This window comes from Martes martes (genome assembly GCF_963455335.1).
Source record: "Martes martes genome assembly, chromosome: 7".
Lineage (NCBI taxonomy): Eukaryota > Metazoa > Chordata > Mammalia > Carnivora > Mustelidae > Martes > Martes martes.
The window spans coordinates 46,089,813-46,115,397 of NC_137894.1; the positions used below are offsets into that span (position 1 = coordinate 46,089,813).

The 25,585-nt window shown below is 39.7% G+C and overlaps 1 pseudogene across 1 annotated transcript; it reads left to right on the forward strand.

The window, feature by feature from the left end:
- The first annotated feature begins 2,753 nt into the window (after positions 1–2,753).
- LOC308346340 (large ribosomal subunit protein uL11-like) lies at positions 2,754–3,240 on the forward strand (annotated as a pseudogene). Its single transcript has one exon. The product of its transcript is annotated as a large ribosomal subunit protein uL11-like (transcript).
- The last annotated feature ends 22,345 nt before the right edge of the window (positions 3,241–25,585 follow it).

Below are 25,585 nucleotides of genomic sequence, written 5' to 3' on the forward strand. Positions count from 1 at the left end.
AAAATATATGAGCAGAGAAGGAGCACTTGTCTAAGTTTGGCTTAAATAAAATCTCACAACTAGGAGGAACTGCATGGCATCATCTTTCTTACAGTACTAGTAGTTTTTTTTTTTTTTTTTTTAAAGAGGCAATGGAGACCCAGGGAAGCTAAATGACGTGTGTAAGTTCACTCAGCTGGGAGGAGCACAGCCCCTTCTTGGGCTTCCAGCTTGTTTTATCATCTTCTGCTGCACTAGGCTGCCCCCTGTGGTTCCCTTCAGACAACTTGAACTTAAAAGAAGAAGCAGGGAGGACTTCCACGTCCTTTGTTTTAACAGCAATTGAATAAATGGGAAGCTGATTTAACTGTGAGTCGGAGGACTCTAGCCCTTTTACTCCTTAGCTGGCTTGGGAAATCATTGAACTTCTTCGAGCCCCCACTTCCTCATCTAAAGTAACACCTCACAGGGTCCCTGCAGCAGAGGACAATTGAAGCAACCTATGAGAAAGTGCAACGTGGTTATTAAAATGGAGAAGTTCTTATCTACTGAGTAAATTAAGGAATTAGTGATTACAAAACAATAGTAACTGATAAGAATGCTTTGGGCAGGGGCACCTGGGTGGCTCAGGGGTTAAAGCCTCTGCCTTCGGCTCAGGTCATGATCCCGGGATCCCGGGATCCTGGGATCGAGCCCCAGAGCCCCACATCGGGCTCTCTGCTCAGCAGGGAGCCTGCTTCCCTTCCTCTCTCTCTGCCTGCCTCTCTGCCTACTTGTGATCTCTGTCTGTCAAATAAATAAATAAAAATCTTAAAAAAAAAAAAAAGAATGCCTTGGGCAAACGCACTCTTAACAGCATTCTTATAAAAGTCGGTGACCCTCTAACAGAAACGTCCTTTGTTTATCAAAAGAAGTCCTGTGTATTCAGTTTTCCTAAGTCTCCAAGGACCTTTCCCTAGTATGTAGATGCTGGTTGTAAAAAGAACCCTTCTGTGAGTATACATATCCCTACCCTCCTTTACATTTTGTATTACCTTTTTCAATTTGTGAGCCCAAGATGGTGAAAATGGTGTCCTGTTGTTATTTTAATTTTCATTTTCCTGCTTATTAGCAAGGCTTGGCATCTTTTCATCATATTGGAAGCGTAAACTGATAAAGCTTGTTGGAAGGCTGCTGGACAGTCCCAAGTAAAAACTGAAGTGCCTATTCCTTTCAAACCCAAAATACCATTTTTCAGTTGCTCCCTTAGAGAAATGATGCTCAGATGTATGCAAACAGAGGCATGCGCAAAGTGTTCACCACAGCATTGTCTGAAATAACAGATAACCAAAAACAACCTAAATAACCATCAACAGGTGAAGTGGTCAGACAAACTACATAATATCTAAATCAGAGAACACTGTGTAACCATTGGAAATGAAGGAAGTAGAGCTTCAACATAAAGAAAAAAACAAGTTGCAGAATAAGATGTGCAATATCAATATCTATTTACTGAGAAAATGAAAATAAAACCGTGTATTTATATATATATCATATATATATATATGTATGCATGTAAACAATAAGCAAATGTCTTAAGAATTATGTAGGAAACCAAAAACAGGTTACCTAAGGGAAAGAGACCAAGTGAGCAGGTGGCCAAGGGAAACTTCACTATTCTTTGTATGTTTGAATCTTTAAACAAGAATGTATTTGTGTATTAATTGGCTAATTGGTAAAAACAACAACAAAAAACAACCTATATATGTATGTGTGTGTGTGTGTGTGTGTGTGTATAGTTTTAAAATGGTACAGAACGCTAAACAATAAAAATTAAAAGAGAGAACATTATTATTTCAGTATAAAGGACAACTTTTACGTTATAGAAATTTCTTGGATTTTCCAGAGTTGTAAGAAGAGTCCTAAACTAAAGCTGAAATAATATGATACCTGCCATTCAAGTGAAGAATAAAAAGTGTAGTCAAAAATCAAAATCATCGCGGTGCCTGGGTGGCTCAGTGGGTTAAGCCTCTGCCTTCAGTTCAGGTCATGATCCCAGGGTCTTGGGATCAAGCCCCGCTCAGCAGGGAGCCTGCTTCCCCTCTGCCTGCCTCTCTGCCCCCTTGTGATCTCTCTCTGTCAAATAAATAAATAAAATCTTAAAAAAAAATCAAAATCATCCATCTGGTTATTTGATTGTGTAGAAATTGACTGATTTTTCTTTCACTTTTTGTCCAGATAGCAAAAAGTTTCAGATTGAGGTTCACCCTTCATGCCATTGGTTTTAATTTACTTCAATAATTGCTGCATCCATCATCAATATTTTAAATTGACCAGAGTCCATTTCAGTGAGGTCAACTCTCCTTTTCAGCATTGATTTTTTTTTTTCCTCCCTGATCACAAATGTATCATATGCTTGTTGTGAACAGGAATAAAAAGTTGGAAGTTTTGAAGAAAAGATAATATAACCCCATCATCAAAAAGAAATTTTTTTTGAAGTGTTTTTTCTGGGGCGCCTGGGTGGCTCAGTGGGTCGAGCATCTGCCTTCAGCTCAGGTCATGATCTCAGGGTCCTAGGATCAAGCCTCACATCGGGCTCCCGGCTCAGCAGGAGTCTGTTTCTCCCTCTCCCTGCACCTCCCCCAGCTTGTACTCTCTCTCTGTCAAAATAAATAAATAAATAAAATATTTTTAAAAAATAAGAAAAATAAAGTGTGTTTTTCCACTTTTGGCTTTCAGCTAGAGGAGGCAAAAGTATAACTGTCTTCAACCATCTGATAGCAGCCACCTCCACCATGCCGCCCAAGTTCGTCCCCAGTGAGGTCAAAGTCGTGTACCTGAGGCACCCATGGCAAAGTTGGTGCCACACCCCTGAAGAGTAAAGATCGGCCCACTGAGATGGTCTCCGAAAAAGACTGGTGATGACATCACCAAAGCGACCTGTGACTGGATGGGTCTAAGGATTACAATGAAACTGACCATTCAGAATAGACAGGCCCAGATTGAAGTGGTACCTTCTACCCTGATTATCGAAGCCCTCAAGGAACCACCAAGAGACAGAAAGAAGCAGAAAAACATGAAGCACGGTGGAAATATGACTTTTGATCAGATTGTCAATATTGCCCGACAGATGCGGCAGTGATCTGTAGCCAGAGAACTCTCTGGAACCGTTAAAGAGATCCTGGGGAGTGCCCATGTGTGGGCTGCAATGTGAATGGCTGCCACCCTCATGACATCATAGATGACATCAATAATCGTGCAGTGGAATGCCCAGCTAGTTAACTGCAAAGGAAAGTATTTCAATAAAGGATCGTTTGACAACCAAAAAAATTGCTTTCCCTTTGCACATAGGTGTTCAAGGATTTGAGTTAATACCATGCCTACAGTTTTGTGTCCCTTTTTTCAATTAACATTTTATGATAAGCGTTTCTGCATTCATCACAGATTCTTCAAACATGTTTACAATGGCACAGTGATATTCCAAATTGTGGGTACACTATAATTTATATATCTCTTCTCCATTATAGGAGAAAACATCTCCATTATTTTCACTATTATACTTAATTCTATGAAGAACATCCTTGCATACAATTTTTTCCTCCCATCTTTGATTGTGTCCCGAGGATATATGCCTAGAAATGGGATTATAGGATTGTGCTGGTTGTTTTCCATTCCTACCCCCCACTCCCTTCTCTGCCTTTCTTTGTACTGCTCTCTGTCTTTACAGATAGCATCTCCAGGATTCCTCGCCTTTAGGATTCAGTCTGTGGGTGGCACCAAGAGGAGATCAGAGGGCAAGAAAAGAGAGAAGTAAGGATATCTCCTCTTCATTCTCTCCCTACTTTTGGGGCAGTGGCTGCATGTCCCTCCCCACCTCCAGCCCAATCCCCTTCCTTGGTGGTCCCCCCTCCACTGTTCTAGCTCTTACCACTGGATTCTATGCCAAGATTATTTTCTCCCTCCATCCTTTAGCTCTAGGAATGGTAACAGCTTCCCACTATTGCTTTTGTTTAGGTGCCTCAACATCCTTTGTTTACTCCTTTAACTTGGCCTGCCTGTCTCTAAGTAGTCTTTTTATTAAAATCTCTTCCTTTGAACCATCCTGGTGAAACCCCTTTCCTCTTGGGATCCCGACAGACACAGGGTAAAAGAATACCAACTTCTGAAATGCATTCTTGGTAGATATTGCCAAATTGCATTGCAGAAATGTTATACCCATCTCCACTCCCATTAGAAGAGTGTGAAACCCTGATGAGATAAGCTCTTTAAGTTGCAGTCGAATTTTGAAGGCATTCGGTTTCCATGCCTTTTTCTCTCTGATGTCACTCAGAGGCAAAGTGTGCTGCCATAGGCCATTGAAAGAAAAGTCATGCACGACAAAGGCGAAAATATTGGGATAAACACTTGTATATCATTTACAGACTTGAAATTCTCAGGGCCGGAAGAGACCCTGGATTTTATTGTGAAAACAATTTCTTTGAGACCAATGAATAGGGAACACACCTGCCTGGGCACACAGTATAATTTGGTTTGGGGGTATCAGTTCACCTGCAGATGACCGCTAAACTCGAGCCCAGGAAACCCGTGGAGATAACAGTGCTGCAGCCTGTAGGTCTCAGTATCTACTTTGTGGAAGAATTCCTACTTCATCTTACTAGTCCTGGCTTTTTTAGGAGAGAGCAGTTTGTAGGTACATGGCTTATGAGAAAGAGAATCCACAAAGACATCTTTTTCCATTCCTTCTTCTCAAATGAGAGGTGACTACACAGTGGGCATTTTATACAGTGGTTGCTGGCATGGGGCTGAAATTTTAGCCAAGTGAGCTGGATGTTTTCTGTAGCTGACTCCTGACACAGGAAGAAACATTGTGTTTTCCATTTTCTTGCAAAATAATGAGACACCTAGTGGGCACAACACGAAAATGTCCTTATGGGAGATGGTAAATTCAGTCAGTACTCATGTAAATGATATCCAATTAAGTGCCTTAATGCTTAATTCTACAAAAATATTCTTATTAGACAAATACCCAGAGCCAGGACTCAGACCAACTATTCATGCATATTGGATAATCAAGATACATTATTACCATATGTTTTTCTAGCACTCAATAGTTATCAAAGTCCTTTAAACATAAAGTTTCTTCCCACAACACTCAGCATAACAGTCTCCTCTACTAGGCTGTTGGCTCCCCAAAGGCAGGGGTCACACTTTCCAGAACCAGCTCACTGTCTAATGTGTAGAGAAGAGGTGCTTGGTAAAGATTTGATGAACTGAACATATCTGGTTCACTATGAACCATACCCTATAATCCTTCACTTTTGCCCATGTCCAAGCAGACTGTAGGTAAGCCCCCTTGCTCTCATAAATGCCCACTGGCCTTCCCCTCTCATATGAATTAGCAGCATTTATTCCATTGCTAGAGACCCTTAATGGAAGGTCACAGTGTGTAAAGTAGGGGTGGTCAATCCATGCCCCAAGTAAGACTCCAGCAGAGGCCTTCCTCAGAGGATTTTCCACGTTAGATTACCTGGTATTGAACTCCATTTTCATCCCATCCTGGGGCTTGTGCATTTCCATCCTCAAAGAGCCCATATTTGATCAACTACCTGGAGTATAGATGGAGTAATTTGACACAAGCAAATCCCAAGGTGTTCCTGGTTAGGCTTTGTCTTTGGAAAGTACCTTATTGAAGAGTCCTCACCATACATCATCTGAAAGGGGAACAAATCCTGTGAGATTATCTGGGTCAAGATTTCTAAAACCCAGGTTTATGGATCCTTGGAGTTTTCACTGATGAATTTTCAGGGTCTAGAAGTTAGCTGTGAATATCTTCAATTTTAGATGTTTTTATGACCATTCAAAGTTAACATAAATGCTTTCTGGACCATCTGGCTAGCTACCTCATAAGTGAATCTGGACACAGGGATTCACTGTCCCACAGAAAGTATTTCTCTTGGTACCCAGTAGTCAACTAAAATAATATCATATAACTTTTTATTGAGATATAATTGACATACCATAAAATTAATCCTTTTACACTGTGCAATTCACTGGTTTTTAAGATATTCACAGATTGTACAATGACCATGACTATATAATTCCAGAACATTTTCATTACCCTTCCCCCCCACCCCCGCAAATCCTTATCCCCATTAGCAGTCCTTACCTATTTCCCTCTCCCTCCAGCCCCTGACAATTACTAACTTACTTTCTGTCTCTTTGGATTTGCCTCTTCTGGACATTGCATATAAATGGAATGGCCTCTTGTGTTTGTCCTCTTTCATTTAGGACATTTTCAAGATTCATCTGCTGTGACATATATCAACACTTTGTTCCTTTGCAAGGTGGAACATTTTCTCATTGTATCCCCTTGCTTATCCATTCATCAGGTGATGGACATTTGATTTCATTCCCACTTCCTAGCCATTATGAACAATGCTGCTTTGAGAAACTTTTCATTCTAAGTTACAAAAATTCAGATCTGTTAAGTCTTCAGATACATTGTTGGGGTCTGTGACAGCCCAAATTTGAGAAGTACTGACCCAGGCTGACTCCACAGTTGACTATAGAAAGAAACAGGTCAGGTGACATTCACAGAGTTAATGGAAGCTTCTCTTCTACGACCAGCTTCATAGTGCCAGCTTGCTGTCTTTTTTTACCTAGAAGAACCTTCCTAAGGTTCTCTCACGGCGAGAACCGCCATTAGCAGCGTGGTTAATACTTAACTAATAACACTGGGGACTGTTGATCCAACCCAGATGTTGGGCAGCTTTTAATTCTCCCAACTCCTGGCCTGAATACTGGTAATATTTCCTCAGGCAAAAAGCCAGCAAAAAGAATCACCTGGCCAAACATCCCCATTCGGCCTGCTTTTCTTAGAGTGGCCTCTCAGGGGAGCTCTCCAGACAAACAAAGCTTGTTGACCCAGTTTGAAGGCCTGGGAAATTATCATGTGAGTCACTGGGACGACAGAACAAAGTGCCAGGCCCCTGAGAAACTCTAAGCACAGGCTTCCAATATCATTTGTGTCCCAATAGGGAAGGACCCGGAATCTCAGGGACGCCTGCCACTTTTCTCTGAGCCTCTTCTCTAAGTGGCTTCCAAGCTCCTTGGCCCTGCGTGTGGTACCCCAGAGGCTGAATCCTATTTTCCTCACAGCAGGCTTGGCCAACAGCAGTTCACAGAGTGGCCCCTCAGCTGTAGGAAACCAAAACAATCCTGGATACTTAGAAGAAGACATATAGTGTAGTTTGGAGCAAGGCCACCATTCTTTCTGGGAAGGAGGCGTTGAAGCTGCTACAAAAGTTTCAAATTAAAGACCAAGAGTTCAGAGGCCGTACTTTAATATAATGCTCATATGAGGTGAGCCAGGCCTTGCAAAAAACAGTACCTCTGAATCACCTGAGTATTTTATAATGTTCTGAAGATTTTACTTCCTAAATTACACAAAGAGCTGGAGAAACATGGGCAGAAAAGCTGTGCAGGTCAAACTTGTTACATTTAGATGGCGTGGAAATTAGGTGGCCTCGATGGGTGGATGTCAGAATGAATGCCAAAAGTTGTATGGGTCCTCAAAGAACTCCTGTAGGCATATAGGACTCCTGAGGAAGGATAAGTACTAGAGTAGGGGTTTCTAAATAACCAGCATGAGGGCAAAGGAGGAGGTATTCATAGGACCAAATGAGGAGAGGGTCACCCATGGACTCTTCTTTTTTCTTTTTTTCTCATTTCTTTTTCTTCTCCTTTTCTTCTTTAAAGCCACACCTGATTCCACCACTTATTCTAGAGTGTTCGTCATCAGGAGGATGTCGTTTTAACACATAATCCGATCCAGGATTATAAATTCATGCCTGGTGGGTGTTTGAAGAGAGTGAGTGACTCTGAAATTCCTCCCACTATGGGAATGGCACATGAAGTCTCTCTCCTTCGTGGATTTGCAGGATCCTCTTGGGCCCGGAAGAACTAGAAGAAGAGAATTCCATCACGCGTTTTTAGCGTCTTTAGCCTTACTACTCTCGTCCCCTCACTTCATTTCTTGATTTATCCCTTTATCTTTTCTGCTTCTGTCTACTTCTGACAGATCTGGCAAAAATACAGCAGACTTGGAGAACCAGGCTGTTCACTTCCCACCCCGGTGCTGTTGCTGCAGATGGCTTCCGAGCTGCTGCCTCCTGGACTTGGGGAGAGTGTCGGCCTCTGTCTTTGTCAGCACAATCGTGGTGTCTGCCCTGTCAGCTGGGTGCCCTGCAGAGCCAGGGGGTCAACCCCAGGCCCACCCTCCTGGGACTCAGTGGAGTGCTCAAGGGGGATTAGAGAGAATATTCAGAATTAGACAATAAAGATGAAAGACGAGCAAAATCAAGTAAAGGTGTTTCATTTGTCTCACAGTAGCTTCCCGATGCATGACAGTGAGGTGTCAGCAGCACTGTCCATTAGAACTTCCTGGGATGATGGAGATGTTCTGCATCTGTGCCATCCAATATGGTGAGGGCACATGGCTATTGAGCAAATGAAAGGTGGCTAGTGAGAAATTGAAGTTTTTATTTCGTTTCATTTTGATTAACTTAAATTTAAATGGCCACATGCACAGGGCGCCTGGGTGGCTCAGTTGGTTAAGTGGCTGCCTTCGGCTTGGGTCATGATTCCAGGGTCTTGGGATTGAGCCCCACATCGGGCTCCCTGCTCGGCAGAGAGCCTACTTCTCTTTCTCCCTTGGCCTGCTGCTCTGCTTACTTGTGCTCTCTCTCTATCTCTCTGTCAAATAAATAAATAAACATCTTTAATAAAATAAATAAGTAAATAGCCACATGCAACCAGTGGCTGCTATACTGGAGACACTAGTGTTTTCAAAAATAGCAGAAAGAGGGGCGCCTGGGTGGCTCAGTGGGTTAAAACCTCTGCCTTCGGCTCAGGTCATGATCCCAAGATCCTGGGATCGAGCCCCGCATCGGGCTCTCTGCTCGGCAGGGAGCCTGCTTCCCTTCCTCTCTCTGCCTGCCTCTCTGCCTACTTGTGATCTGTCAAATAAATAAATAAAATCTTTAAAAAAAAAAATAGCAGAAAGAAGTAGGAGATCAGGCATTGGTGTTTGAGTCCTGGTTTCTAATCCCACCTCCTCAAAGTTATTAGTTTATAACCCAAGGAAAGATATTTAACCTCTCTGTACCTTCTTTTACACCATAAGATGAGGCCACTAGTGTCTACCCTATGGTGTTGTTATGATAGGTAAGGGGGATGTGGGTTTGGATAGAAGGAAAGAATCATTGACTGGTATACTCAATCAACAAAACCCGCCACAAGTACCTGGGAGAGGTGAGGATGTGTAACCTTTTCCCAAACCAGAGACCCCTAGATTACCAACTGTGTTGCCAAGTTGTGGCAGTGGCATTAAGAGCTCACATTCACAGCTCCTTTTACTTTTTTGATGTTTTCTTTCTTTTTTTTTTTTTAAGATTTTATTTATTTATTTGACAGAGAGAGATCACAAGTAGGCAGAGAGGCAGGCAGAGAGAGAGAGAGAGGAGGAAGCAGGCTCCCTGCTAAGCAGAGAGCCTGATGTGGGACTCAATCCCAGGACCCTGAGATCATGACCTGAGCCGAAGGCAGAGGCTTAACCCACTGAGCCACCCAGGTACCCTTTTTTGATGTTTTCATTGGGATCTTACACTTTTATTCTGAGCAGCAGGTAAGGCAAAGACTATTCAGTTTTGCAGATAAGAAAAGAGAGACGAAGAAAGAAAGAAAGAAAGACCTACTTGCCCCAAAATGTTATACCCAGGACCTAATACGGGAGATAGTAGTCTCCCCATGGGTCAGGGGCCAACGCTCACTCTGTCCCAGACTGCAGGAAAGTCCTCAAACCTGCCTTTGGTACAATGAAGCCCTTCTCAATTCTGTCCGTTCCCCTCTCCAGTCAGCCAGCGATGTGGTATCTGTCCTGGCATTGACTGATTCACAAAAATGGGTAACCAAACTCTCTGGAAGGCAGCAACTGTAATCTTTGCCAAATGACAGTGAAGAAATGCTTTTGTCCTGCTGTCTCATTGTTTCTCTGACCAACGCTGTCAACGCTGGCTTACTCAGACACCGAGAGCATTTCAGCAGTTCTGGATCTCCATCCAAACTTTGCGCGTCCATTTGCCTATATCCTCATGCCTGTAATCATTTAAGTGCTTTCTTCTAATTCCTGCAAATAAGAGCTCTGCCATCTGAGAAAAGATTAGGAAAAACAGAACCATAGAACTAAAACCGAGGAAAAGAACCACTTCCCATCTTGTCATGAGCAACCACACCCTCGTTGACCGAGGCAGGCCAGTTTAAAACTACAAAAAAAAAAAAAAAAAAAATTTCTTCACAGCTTTATTGAGGCAGAATTCATGTACCATAAAGTGTGCTATTTAAACTGTACAACTTGATGAGTTTAAACATGTATATGCCCATGAAGGCATCACAGTCAGGATAATGAACATTTCCATCACAGACAGCTTTTAGGTTAAGTGTGCCCAGATCAAAACTATATGATAAAAGCAGTACCACCGTCTTAAAAATAGTGGCGCTGGCCCCTGCAGGGCCATCTTTATTTCAGTGACTATCATCATTGGAGAGGCAGCTCGCCATCTGATCTCCGTGTGGGTTTTCCTGTGCCCTACCCACCCCCCCCGCCCAGTTACAACATTCATCAGTCTGTGTAAGGCCAGCTCCTTTCCTGGTGCTCTGGTTTTCATTCCCTTCCTCTTTTCCAGACCCTCCCATTATGAGCATCCCCTTTCTCTGCTGAATCATCTACTTCTTATCGGCAAGCTCCTTTTCAAGCTTAAAACAAACAAAACACAATAAAACAAATCAAATCCCTCTTCCTGATTCCCCATTTCTCCCTTTAGTCACTTACTGCTCTGTCTCCGGGCCTTCTCAGCAGGGCCAAACTTTCATAACTAATTGCCCAAATTCACTCTCTCCACTTCCTTTCTTCTCCTTCTCTCTTAAAACCCCCCTCCCACCACCCTCCTCGCCACACACACAGAAGCTGTTCTTGACCAGGTCACTCACTACAGCCCTGTTGCTGCATCCAGGAAACCCTTCTCAGTCCTTATCGTGCTGTGACACTGCTGACCACACTAGCCCTCACGAAATAGCTTGGCTGTTTATTTTCTTGGGGTTTTTTGTTTTTTTCTTTTTTTTGTTGGTGGGTTGGTTTGTTTTGTTTTTACAAAAGTGATGCTTTTTTTTAAAAAACAGAAGCGGTAGGAAGCTCTTTCTAGGCTCACCCTGTTTCGCTGCTGCCCACAGCCACCTGTGCAACTGTCCAAAACACGAAGCAGCCTCAGAAAGTACCCTAACTGGGGAAAATTCCTTACTTGTCCTACTGTAGAAACCAAGAAATTTCTATAAGCCAAAACACCCCACACAAACAAACAAACAGATAGAGAAGGGCCTGCGTTCAGTAACTTTTCAACCCTAATCCTAACAGTTGCTTTAAATACCCAGGCACCCCACTCTCCTCTGTGCCATTAACTTTTAAAATAGTCATTGTTTTTTGGCGTCTGGTTGGGCTCGGTTGGTTGGTTAGGCGTCAGACTCTTGATTTTGGCCCAGGTCATGATCTCAGGGTCAGGAGATTGAACCCCACTCCATGCTCAGCGGGGAGTTTACTCTCTCCGTCCGCCTCTACCCCTGTTCTTGCTCTCTCTCTCTCTCTCCAAAATAAATAAATCAATCTTTAATAAATAAACTAATTAATAAATACTTGCCCTAGAGGGACACCTGGGTGGCTCAGTCGGTTAAGCATCTGCCTTCGGCTCAGGTCATGATCCCAGGGTCCTGGGATTGAGTCCCGCACTGGCTTCTCGCTCAGTGGGGAGCCTGCTTCTCCCTCTGCCTGCTGCTCCCCCTGCTTGTGCTTGCGTTCTCTCTCTCTCTGACAAATAAATAAAATGAATAAAAATAAAATAAATAAATAAATAAATACTTGTCCTAGAGGTGACTTGGTAGCTGGGTCAACATGACAAGTCCCTATTGATCTCTCCAGGCAGGAAGCCTGTCTAGGGCATGGCTTTCCTGATAGCAATCTGTTGTTTTCCCCTTCCTAAAACTTATCGTTGAGAATGATAGGAATGAAGCATTTAGGCATCTGGGGTCTTGTGAGGCTGAGCCAATGGCTTTAAAGATTTACAGTTTTTTAGATGCATACACAAAAATGGGAGTTCTCATGACCGATGTTTTTACCCAAGATAAACTATAAAGCAGGACATAAAAATCATCCCCAAATCCCATCACCCAGAACAACAGCCATATTAATTCCCTAGCTATCTCTAAAGTTTCACATACACGGAGTTATAATTCACTTGTTATTCTGTAATTGCTATTTTCACTCAGAATTTGCAATGGATAGATTTCCAAGTCAAAAACTACAGACTAACACCATGGTTACTAATGCTTGCCAATCATTCAGGATATTTATAAAGCATGATTTACTCAACCAGTCTTCTATTGTTAGACATTTAGTTTGTTTGCATTTTTTGATGACATAAAGTACACAATGATAAACATCCTGTGCTCAGCTTTTTGCTTTTGTGCAATTTTCTCCTCAGGCTAGTTTCTAGAAGTGGACCAGCTCAGTACAATGGTTTGTACATTTTACATTTTGATACAATAAGGCTAAATTCCTTCCAGAAACGTTATACCAATTTATTTTCTCACAAACAATGGATTTAAGGACATCCTTGCCCCACTCTCACCAACATCGGGTTTTATCAATTTCTGGTTTTAGATGTGGCTTTTGTGTACTGATTTTGGTGGGGGGGGGAGATCAGTTTGAGTATTTCTCTCTCAGTTAATCTCATTCATACGTATTAGTTATTATGTAAAGATTTAGTCCTGTCATCTTATTTTGTTTTATATTTTTATGCTTCCTAGGCACATTTTTTTTCTTTCTGGTAATTTTGAGGGTATTTTGCCTGCTTTTTGTTCTATAAATGGGCATTTGTGACTTTCATTATGTACTTTCTCAAACAGTTGAGTATTTACAGCTCTCTGATAATAGCTAACATTTATTGTACAGTTACTGTGCCCTCATAATAACCCTGTGAGGTCGTGTTTTCTTTCCTCCCTCCAACTTGTTCATATCTCCAGACCTGGGATATCTAATCTGAGTGTTCTGTGGACTCTAGAATTCCTTTGGAAAGAAAAATTATACTCTGGTTGGGTCAGAGCTCAAATCGTTCCCCCTACCCAATTGGTCCGTGATGACTGTTTGTGTTTAGAGCAATAAGATGCCTCTCTCACTTCTACTCCCACAGTCAACAGTATCCCAAGGGCATTATTTTTTGACCAATGCAAGCTGCTCTGGTATAGACAGCACTTTCACATGGGTAATCTCACTGGGCCCTCACAGCAAGCCTGTAAAAAATTCCTAATCTCCCACATTAGCAGAAGAGTGCATATGATTTGTCTTTGTGATCATACTCTGGTGCACAAAGCTACTGTCCTCTGACTCTCCTTTGATAGCCACATTAAAAAAAAATAGAATAAAACAATCAAAACCCAAATATTCCAGAACACCAAGTTAGTTCGTCTGGCCTTTGCCAAAGAATATACTTGTATTTGGATGCTATTTAAGTCTTATCTCTCTGTTGAAAGAAGTTAGGTTTATGGAAAAATGCTTGAAGTGTGTAGAAGCCCATCCATCTCTGTAGATTAAGATTTTCTAAAAGGGGTTGCTTGGGTTGTTTTTCAGGATGTTAATAGGTATTACATGAAAAATGAGTATGGAAAACACAAAGCTGCTCGTGGAAATTGCTTGAAGAATTGCCTCTAATAGGCTAGTATGTGCCATGAATCTGCAAGACGAAGATATCATATGCAAACTGATTTGATCTCTACTAATGCCTAATAGGTACTAGTGTTCTATGAAACACAATTTGGTAAACACTGACGGGTGGGAAGTGTTTTCTATCAAAAAATTCACCAATTATAAAAAAGAAGGAAATACTACCATTTGTGAAAATATAAATGGACCGTGAGAGCATTATGCTAAGTGAAACAAGTCAGGCAGAGAAAGACAAATACTGTATGATCTCACTTACATGTGGAATCTAAAAAAACCTTGAATTTGTACATTGGCAGCAAAAATACATAATGCATTTATCAAGCATCCCCTACATGTTTGAAAGAAGTAGAAGGCATAGGCCCTCAAGTAACTGGGAAGTCAAATGCAAATTAAAACAATGGGCACCAACTTCAAATAGTGAAAATCCTACGTGGTTGTATTTTGCTTTGGTGTGTAATTTGGTAAATAAATGCAGGTATCAATAAAAATGAAAGTTAGATTTTCCAAAGAGAAGGCCTGGTGCGAAAGAGACTCCAACATATGTATAAATTCAAACAAACCTACATGAACAGAGGTGAAGTTTATTGGACTGAAAAGCTTTCTAAGAAAAGCAGCTTTCACATTCCTTTCTTTCTAAACACTAATTGCTCAATTAAAATTTTAAGGCAAATAGTTTTTCCCTTTAAGGAACTAACATTAGTGATGTTTTAGACTAACATCAATGCTAAAAGAATATGCAAGTTTTCTCTGAATTATGTTTTTCTCTTTCCATCTCTTTTCTCCTGGAAAGCTCCTAACTCATCTCTCCGGCTTTCAGTTTGAACATTATTTATTTTAAAAAAAGATTTTTTTAACACACAATGTTACATAGTTTCAAGTGTAAAACATAGTGATTGGACAACTCTGTATGCTATACTATGCTTACAAGTATAGCTACCATCTGTCACCATGCAATGCTGTTATAATACCATTGATTACATTCCCTATGCTGCACCTTTCATCCCTATGACTTATTCATTCCATAACTGGAAGCTTATACCTCCCACTCCCCTTCACCCATTTTGCCCATCCTCATCACCCTGTCCTCTAACAACCCCCAATTTGTCCTCTGTATATTTGGGCCTGTTTCTGGTTTTTGTTTGTTTGCTCATTTGTTTTTTTTTTAGATTTCACATGGAAATGAAATCATACAGCATTTGTCTTTCTTTGACTTATTTCACTTACCATAATACCCTTTAGGTCCATCCTTTTTGTCACAAATGGCAAGATCTCAGTTATCTAATGTCTGAGTAATATCCCTCTGTGTGTGGGGGGGGAGGGGTGTGTGTGGGTGTGTACCACATCTTCTTTATCCGTCCATCTATCAATGGATGCTTGGGCTGCTTTCCTATCTTAGCTATTGTAAATGATGTTGCAATAAACATAGGGGTGTGTATATCTTTTTCAATTAGTGTTTTTTGTTTTCTTTGGGTAAATACCCAGTAGTGGAATTACTGGATTGTATGGTATTTCTATTTTTAGTTTTTTGAGGAAAAAACATTGGTTGCACCAATTTATATTCCCATCCACAATGTAAGAAGGTTCCCTTTTCTCCACATCCTCACAAACAATTGTTCTTTCTTGTTTTTCTGAAATTAGCCATTCTGACAGGTTTAAGATGGTATCTCATTGTGGATTTGATTTGTATTTCCCTGATGATTGGTAATTGAACATCTTTTCATGTGTCTGTTTGCTATCTGTCTGTCTTCTTTGGAAAAATTTCTACTTAGGTCCTCTGTCCATTTTTTCCCATTGGATTATTTGTTGATTTTTTTCTGTGTTGTAGAAGTTCTTAATATACTTTTGATATTAATTGCTTATTGAATTTTTTTTGAAGATTTTATTTATTTATTTGACAGAGAGAGAGAGATCACAAGTAGGCAGAGAGAGAGGGGGAAGTAGGCTCCCTTGCCAAGCAAAGAGCCCTGCAGCTCGATCCCAGGACTCTGAGATCATGACCTGAGCCGAAGGCAGAGGCCTAACCCACTGAGCCACCCAGGTGCCCCGCTTATTGAATGTTTTGTTTGCAAATATCTTCTCCCATTCAGTAGGTTGCTTTTTCTTTTCTTTCTTTTTTAAAGATTTATTTATTTTAGAGAAAGAGAGTGCATGTGCAGGGTAAAGAGGGGCAGAGAGAGAGGAAGGAAGTGCTGAGTGCAGAGCTTGACATGGGGCTTGATCTCACAAACCTGAGATCACGATCTGAGCTGAAACCAGAAGTCAGACAATTAACCAACTGCGCCACCCAGGCACCCCTGCTTTTTCATTTTCTTGGTAGTTTCCCTTGCTGTGTAAAGGCTTTTTATTTTGATGTAGCCCCAATAGTTTATTTTTGCTTTTGCTTCCCCTTGCTTGAGAAGACATATCCATAAATATGTTGCTAAGGCCGATGTCTGAGAGATTACAGTCTATGTTTTCTTCTAGGAGTTTTATGGCTTCAGGTCTCATATTTAGGTCTTTAATTTATTTTGACTTTATTTTTGCATATGGTGTAAGAAAGTAGTCCAGTTTCATTCTTTTGCATGTAGCTGACCAGTTTCCCCAGCATCATTTATTGAAGAGACTGTCTTTTCTCCATCATATATTCTTGCCTTTGTCATAGATGAATTGACCATACGAGTTTGGGTTTATTCTGGGCTCTCTATCCTATTCTGTTGATCTAGGTGTCCGTTTTTGTGCCAATATTATACTGCTTTGATTATTATAACTTTTTTTTTTTTTAATTTTATGTATTTATTTGACAGAGAGAGGGAACACAGCACAGGGAGTGGGAGAGGGAGAAGCAGGCTTCCCGCTGAGCCGGGAGCCCAGCTCGGGGCTTGATCCCAGCACCTGGGATCATGACCTGAGCTGAAGGCAGCCACTTAATGACTGAGCCACCCAGGTGCCGCGATTATTATAGCTTTGTAGTATAGTTTGAAATTAGGAAGCATGATACCTCTGGTTGTGCTCTTTCTCAAGATTGCTTTGGCTATTCAGGGTCTTCTCTGTTTCCATACAAATTTTAGAATTATTTGTTCTAGTTCTTTGAAAAATACTTATTGGTATTTTGATTGGGATTGCACTGAGTCCGTAGAAGGCTTTGGTAGTATGGACACTTTAACAATATTCTTCCAACCCATGAACACAGTATATCTTTTTATTTGTGTCATTTTTAATTTCTTTCATCCATGTTTTATAGTTTCCAGAGTACAGATCTTTCACCTCCCTGGTTCAGTTTATTCCTAGGTATTTTATTCTTTTTGGTGCAATTGTAAGTGGGATTGTTTTATTTTCTTTACAATTTTATTTATTTATTTGACAGAGAAAGAGCAAGCACAAGCAGGCAGAGTAGCAGGCAGAGGGAGAGGGAGAAGCAGGCTCCCTGCTGAGCAAGGAGCCCGACACACGGCTCGATCCCAGGACCGTGGGATCATGACCTGAGCTGAAGGCAGTTGCCTAACCAACTGAGTCACCCAGACACCCCTGGGATTGTTTTGTTAATCTCTCTTTCTGCTACTTCATTATTGATGTATAAAAACACAACAGGTTTTTATACCCTGTAACTTTACTGAATTCATTCATTAGTTCTAGTAGTTTTTTGGCGGAGTCTTTACGGTTTTCTATGTATAATATCATGCCATCTGCAACTAATGATAGTTTTATTTCTTTCTTACCAATTTGCATGATTTTTATTTCTTTTTCTTCTCTGATTGCTGTGGCTAGAATTTCCAATGCTATGTAGAGGAAAAGTGGTGAGAAAAGACATCCTTGTCTTTTTCCTGATCTTAGAGGAAAAGCTTTTAGCTCTTTTCCATTGAGTATGATGTTAACTGTGGGTTTTTCATTTATGGCCTTTAAAATGTTGATGTATTTTCCCTCTAAACCCATCTTGTTAGGAATTTTTATCTTGAACAGATGTTGAATCTGGTCAAGTGCTTTTTCTACATCTATTGAGATGATCATATTGTTTTTATCCTTTATTTTGTTAACATAATGTATCATGTTTGATTTGTGGATATTGAAACATCCTTGCCTATGGTTGGAAAAAATCCACTTGATCATGATGAATGATCCTTTTAATGTACTGTTGAACTTGTCTTACTAATATGGGGTAGAAAACTTTTGCATCTAATTTCACTGGAAATATTGGCCTATAGTATTCTTTTTTGTAGTGTCTTTTTCTGGTTTTGGTATCAAGGTAATGCTGGCCTCATAGAATGAGCTTGCAAGCATTCCTTCCTTTTAACTGTTTTGGAATAGTTTGAGAAGAACATGTGTTAACTCTTCTTTAAATGTTTAATGGAATTCACCTATGAAGCCATCTGGTCTTCAACTTTTTTTTTGTTAGGAGTTTTTTGATTGCTGATTCAATTTTGTTACTAGTAACTGGTCTATTCAGATTTTCTATTTATTTCTGATTCAGTTTTAGAAGATTGTATGTTTTTAGGAATTTATCCATTTCTTCTAGGTTGTCAAGTTTGTTGGCATATAGTTTTTCATAGTAGTCTCTTACAATTCTTTATATTTCTGTGGTTTAGGTGGTTATTTCTCCTCTTTCATTTCTGATTTTACTTATGTAAGTCCTCTCTCTTTTTTTTTTTTATGAATCTGGCTAAAGTTTTATCAGTTTTATTTGTCTTTTCAAAGACTTAGCTCTTGGTTTTATTGATCTTTTCTATTGCTTTTTAGTCTCTTAATCATTTATTTCTGTTCTGATCTTTATTATTTCCTTCCTTCTACTAACTTCAGACTTTGTTTGTTCTTTTTGTTCTAGTTCTTTTAGGTGTAAGGTTAAACTGTTCTTTGATTTTTTTTGTTTGCTTCTTGAGGTAGGCCTGTATTGCTATAAATTTCTTGCTTAGAATTGCTTTTGCTTTTACTGTGTTGTAAATATTTTGGACCATTGTGTTTTTATTTTCATTTGTTTCAAGGGTTGTTTTTTTTTTCTCTTTTAAATTCTTAGTTGACCCATTAATTATTTAGTAGCATATTGTTTGCCTTGATATTTTTGAATTTTTTCCCAGTTTTTTTTCTTGTAATTAATTTCTAGTTTCTTACTGTTGTGGTCAGAAAAGAGGCTTCATATGGTTTCAATCTTCAAAAATTTATTGATACTTGTTTTGTGGCTTAACATGTGATTTATTCTGGAGAATGTTCCATAATGCACTTGGAAAGAATGCATATTCTGCTGTTTCTGGATGGAATATTCTGTATATATCTGTTAAATCCATCTAGTCTAATTGACATTCAAAGCTACTGTTTTTCTTATTAATTTTCTTTCTGGATGATTTATCCATATATGTAAGTGGGGGGGTTAAAGTCCTCTATTTTTATTTTTATTTATTTATTAATTTTTTTAAAGATGTTTTTGTTTATTTGAAAGAGAGAGAGTGCAGGTGGGGCAGGAGCAGAGGGAGAAGGAGAGGGGAGACTGACTCCCCACTGAGCTCTGAACCTATTGTGAGGCTCGATCTCAGGACCTGAAGCCAAAACCAAGAGTTGATTGCTTAACTGACTGAGCCATCCAGGCTCCCCTCAAGTCCTCTATTTTTAATGTATTACTGTCAATTTCTCTCTTTTTAATGTATTACTGTCAATTTCTCTCTTTCTCTCTGTTGCTTTATGTTTTTAGGCATTCCAATTTGGGTGCATAGATACTTAAAATTGCCATATACTCTTTTTGGAATCATCCATTTATCATTGTGTAAGCCTTTCTTTGTTTCTTTCTATAGTCTTTGTTTAAAATCTGTTTGTCCAATGGGCACCTGGGAGGCTCAATCAGTTGAGAGTCTGATTCTTGGTTTTAGCTCAAGTCATGATCTCAAAGTCATGAGATACAGCCCCACATGGGGCTCTGGGCTCAGCTCAGAGTCTGCTTGGGATTCTCTCCCTCTCCCTCCCCTTCTGCCCTCACACTGCTCTTACACGCATGCACTCTCTCTCTCTAATAAATACCTAAATAAAATGTTTAAGCTAGTTATAAAAAATCCATTTGCCTGATACAAGTATTGCTACCTGTTTTTTTTTCTATCCCTTCACTTTTAGCTTGTGTGTGTCTTTAGGTCTGAGGTGTGTCTTTTGTAGGCAGTGTTTTTCTTCATCCATTCTCACCCTGTCTTCTCTCTCTCTCTCTCTCTCTCTCTATATATATATATATATATATTTTTTTTTTTTCCTTGAGAGACAGAGAGGGAGGGGGGGAGGAGCAGAGGGACAGGGACAAGCAGACTCGACACTAAGCATTGAGCCTGAGGTGGTGTGTCATGCTTAACCAGCTGAGCCACCCATGTGCCTCTTGACCATTTACATTTAAGGTAATTCTCATTAGGTATGTATTTATTGCCCTTTTGTTAATTATTTTTCTGGTTATTTTTGTAGTTCTGTTCTGTTCCTTTATTCCTCTCTTGTTCTCTTTCCTTGTAATTGATGAGTTTCTTTAGTTTATGTTTGGCTTCCTTTGTCTTTATTTATTTTTTTTTATGTATCTACTACAGGTGTTGGTTTGTGGTTACTCTGAAGTTCACATATAGCAGTATCCTAAGTATATAGCAGTTTATGAAGTTGATGGTTACTGAAAATTAAAGACTTTCTAAATGAACTTCATTTTTACTCCTCCCCTCCACATTTTATGTATATGTTGTCATTTTTTACATCTTTTTATTTTGTGAGTCCCCTTAACTAATTTTTTAGATATATTTGATTTTAGTACTTTTGTCTTTTAACCTTCCTACTAGCTTTATAGGTAATTGTTTTACTATATTTACTGTATGTCTACTTTTACTTGTGAAATTTTTCCTTTCATATTTTTTTTTTAATTATGGCCTTTTCCATTTAAAGAAGTCCTTTAACATTTCTCATATATTTAGTGGTGATGAACTCCTTTAACTTTTGTTTCTCTGGGAAACTTTTTATCTCACCTTCAAATCTCAGTAATAACCTTGCTAGGTAGGGTATTCTTGATTGTAGGATTTTTCCTTTCAGCACTTTGAATAATGTCACTCTTCTGGCCTACAAAGTTTTTGCTGAAAAATCAGCTGATAACCTTATGGGTTTTCCTCTTGCATGTAACTAGTTGCTTCTCTCTTGCTGTTTTTAAAATTCTGTCTTTATCTTTAATCTTTGACATTTTAGTTATTATGTGTCTTGGTGTGGACCTCCTTGGGTTCATCTTTTTGGGGGCTTTCTGTGCTTTCTGGACCTGGATGTCTGTTTCCTTCTCAGATTAGGGAAGTTTTCACTATTATTTCTTCAAATAAGTTTTGTGCTCCTGTCTCTCTCCCTTCTCCTTCTGGGACCCCTATAATGTGGATGTTACATGCTTGATATTGTTTCAGAGATCCCTTAACCTATCCTTATTTTTAAAAATTCTTTTTTGGGGGCACCTGGGTGGCCCAGTGGGTTAAAGCCTCTGCCTTCGGCTCAGGTCATGATCTCAGGGTCCTGGGATCGAGCCCCGCATCGCATCGGGCTCTCTGCTCAGCGGGGAGCCTGCTTCCCTTCCTCTCTCTCTCTGCCTGCCTCTCTGCCTACTTGTGATCTCTGTCAAATAAATAAAATCTTTAAAAAAAAATTCTTTTTTTGCTGTTCTGCTTAGGTATTCTCCATTACCTTTTTTTTTCCAGATTGCTGATTCACTTTTCTGTATCCTCTAAACTGCTGTTGATTATCTCAAGTGTATTTTTCATTTCAGTTACTACATTCTCCAAGTCTGATTGGTTCTTAATATTTTCTCTCTTTGTTGAAGTCTGCACTGAGTTTACCCCCTTTTCTCTCCAATTTAATGAGCATCTTTATGACTATTACTTTAAACCCTTTATTAGGTAAATGTCTTATTTCCATTTCATTTAGTTCTTTTTCTGAGGTTTTGTCTTGTTTTTTCATTTGGAGCGTATTTCTTTGTCTCCTCATTTTGTTTGACTTCTTATGTTTGTTTCTATGAATTAGATGGAACAGCTACTTCTAAACTTAATGGGATGGCCTTGTGTAGGGACATTTCCTGTGCAGACTGTGTGTGCCTGGCAGCTTTCACTGGCTGACTGGAGTTGTAGCTGGAATGGTCTGGTGGTCCTGGGGCCACACTGGGCCAGCTGGTTGGGATGGCTGGAGCTGCAGTGGGCATGGACTGGATGTTCCTTGCCACTCAGCACAGGTGGATGCTGGCAGGACAATTGGAGATGAAGCAGGTGTGGGCTGGGAGGTTCTGGGGTACTCCATGCAGTGGGTGCCCTGACAAGTTGTCTGGAGCTGAAATGGTGTGTTACTAGAGTGTTCTGGGGGTGCTCTGTGCCTGTGTCACCTGGTAAGATGACTGGAACTGCAGTGAGCATGATCCAAGGAAAACCCACTGATTATTAATGAAAGAAAACAAGTTCAGGTGTATTAGGTATGAAGCAATTCTTTGGAAGGAACTAGAAATAGAGAATTTGGGGGGAGAAATAGAAAACATTTTGTTCACTTTCTTTCAAAATAAAGGACAAAGATTATAAAACTATTCAAGTGAGGAGGCAAATCAGTTTTTACTGGGCACTACTCTATGTTAACTATTTCACATACTTTATCTCAGGTAATCCTGACAAGAACTCTCTGATAGACATCATGTCCCCACTTCATGAATGAAGAAACTAAAGGGTAGCGGGAATAATAATTTGCTTAAGGTCCACAGTGCTTGGAAGTGAAGAGCTAGGACTTGACAATTAGTATCTTAAACACATTATTTTAAAGTGATTTCTACTACTGGCAAGTTAAAGACAGGAAATAGAGGGAAGATAAGACACAGGAAAAAAAAAACGAGAAGAAAAGTAAATAAAGGGAGCAAGAGAGAGAGAGGCAGACAGCAGAACCAAGGAATAGTTCATTTTCAGATGAAACATGGAGTTGCACAAAGAAAATCAGAGAGATAGGTATTTCATTTTCTTTAATTTAAATACAGTTCCTAGAATTTCACACACAGAGACAGATATGGAGAAGCTGATATTTGCACAAAGGTATCCCTCTTTTAAAAATCTGGATTTTTAAGTTATTAATCTCAAGAGCAAATATAGCTAAAATCATCAGGTAAATTTTTAAAATTTTTATTTCATGTTGAGAAGTACAGATGTTCTTGAAATAATGTCTTCCTAAATTCTGGTCAGAAAAAAATCTCTACTGTTACTCTTGGAAAATAGAGAATGGCACTTTCCATAGGAGAGAATAGTCCCAGAAAATCATTTCTGTCTTGAGAGCTCATAAGATATCCCTTATAAAGACTTTTAAAGCAAGATGCTATTCTTGAGACCCTTATTCATGCTATCTGGGCTGGTATTTGTTCTGTGTGTTAGGTGGAATTAAGATAAGAGCCAAATTTGGCATGGGAGTGGAAAGGAATTTTCCCCTTCCCTGAAATGTTGGGATTGTATCTAAGTAATTTTAATTCCGAATACATGATCAGCTAGTTATTCTTTCTTTAAGCTACTTACAGTTTGACCCGTATGTTCTCCAACTCCTTTGCTTACAGTTGCTTTGGGACATACTTCTTCCTTCAGACTTAAGTTTCTTTCTTCCTGAGTATATTCTTTACTAGCTCTTTCAGCAAGAACCTGTAAGAAGTAAGCTCTCAGTCTTTGTGTATCTGTCTTGAGCGAGAGTGTAGGAGAGTCTAATACTCTAGGTCATTGCCCCTCAGCACTTTGAAGGTGACATTCCAGTCTTCTAGCACTGATGGTTGCCCATGAGAAGTCTGCTATAAGTTTAATAAATAGTCGTGTCTTTAAAGATAAGCTTTATCATCTTTCTGATAGTTTTAAGATCTTTCTCTTTGACTTTGATGTTGTACAATTTCATTCCATTATGTGTAGGTGAAGTCATGTTGTTATTTCTCCTGCTTGGTTGCTGGGCTTCTTCAATTAAAGAAAACTAGATCCTTAAAATTTCACCCATATTTCTCAAATAGTCTCTCTTTCATTTTATTTATTTGTAACTCCTATTGGATGTATATGAGATCTCCTCACTCTATCTTTCATGTCTCTATTAAGGGTTTTTGTTTGTTTGTTTGTTTTTTTTTTTTTGGTCTCTTTATCTGTGCTGCATTTTGGATGATTTCTTTATATCCAACTTCTGTTTCATTAATTTCTTTTCAGTTATGTCTAATACACTGTGTACTCTGTTCATTAAGTGTTTTTTCCTAGTGATTATGTTTTGTGTCTGAAATTTTTAATTGGTTCTTTTACCACAATTGATGCTTTTTATATAGTATCCTGTTTTTGGCATAAGGTATCTATTCCTTAAAAATTTTTTCAATGTCTTTTTTAAAATTTCATTTATTTATTTGTTGTTGTTTTTTTTTAAGATTTTATTTATTTATTTGACAGACAGAGATCACAAGCAGGCAGAGAGGCAGGCAGAGAGAGGGGGGAGGCAGGCTCCCTGCCGAGCAGAGAGCCTGATGCGGGGCTTGATCCCAGGACCCTGGGATCATGACCTGAGCCGAAGGCAGAGGTTTTAACCCACTGAGCCGCCCAGGTGCCCCTCACTTATTTATTTGACAGAGAGATAGAACAAGCAGGCAGAGTAGCAGGCAGAGGGAGAGGGAGAAACAGGCTCCCTGCAGAGTAAGGAGCCTGACACGGGGCTTGATCCCAGTACCCTGGGATCATGACCTGAGCTGAAGGCAGTTGTTTAACCAACTGAGCCACCCAGGTGCCCCTATTCCTTAAAATTTTTAAAGAAAGTTATTTAAAAATCTCTTTAGATTTTTCTGTTATCTTGAGGTGTTTTTCCCCCCGTTTGTTGTTTCTCCTCTCCCTCATTTAATCTGCCTCTTAGTGATTTTTTTTTCCTCATATGATTTGTAATTTTTGACTTTGAGCTTATCAGCAGCAGGGTTGTTTTCCATGGAGTCCTGTGTGCCATGGATTTTGAAGGTGTTTCTAACAGGTCACTTGCACAGTTTGCTGCTGCCAAGACCCTGTGGTGTCACTAATTCTGAAAGAGTTTTTATGTTGAACTTTTAGTTTAAGGACTCCGCATCAGGTGCAAAATTGTGTGTGTGTGTGTGGTATCTGTCTCTGGGTATATGAATAAATTAGTCCTTTCTTTTGTTTGATTTCTGTAAGCACAGACTTAGTAGAATGGATTTCAAGGTTTTCTTTATTTTTTAATTTTTAAAAAAATTTTATTTATTTTTTTGAGAGAGAGATAGAGAGAGAGTGCATGAGAGAGCACAAGTGGTGGAGAGGGAGAAGAAGGCTGCCCATCCAGGAGGGAGCCTGATGTGGGGCTGCATCCCAGGACCTTGGGATCATGTCCTGAGATGAAGGCAGGTATTTAACTGACTGAGCCATCCAGATGTCCCTGGAGTTCAAGGTTTTAAAATACCTCTCTCTCTCTCTCTCTTTTTTTTAAAGATTTATTTATTTATTTGAGAGAAAGAGAGAGAGAGTGAGAGCGCACGCGCAAGTGTGCAATCGGGGGAGGGGCAAAAGGAGAGAGGGAGAGAATCCTCAAGCAGACTCCCCACTGAGCAAGGAGCCCAACATGGACCCTGAGATTATGACCAGAGCTGAAACCAAAAGTCAGACTTAACTGACTGAGCCACCCAAGTGTCCTAAAATGTCTCATTTTCATTAAGGTTGTTTTAGTTCCATAATTCAATTTTATTTCAAAGTAGTAAAAATTGAGTTCTCACTTCTACTCATTATGTTGTTGTAAAGTGTATTTTGTTGTTTTAAATTAAATCAAAGCTTTAATACTTGGTATATTTTTTCATGCCTCCTCTATTAGCTGTTGCTATTTCTCCTCTGGGAT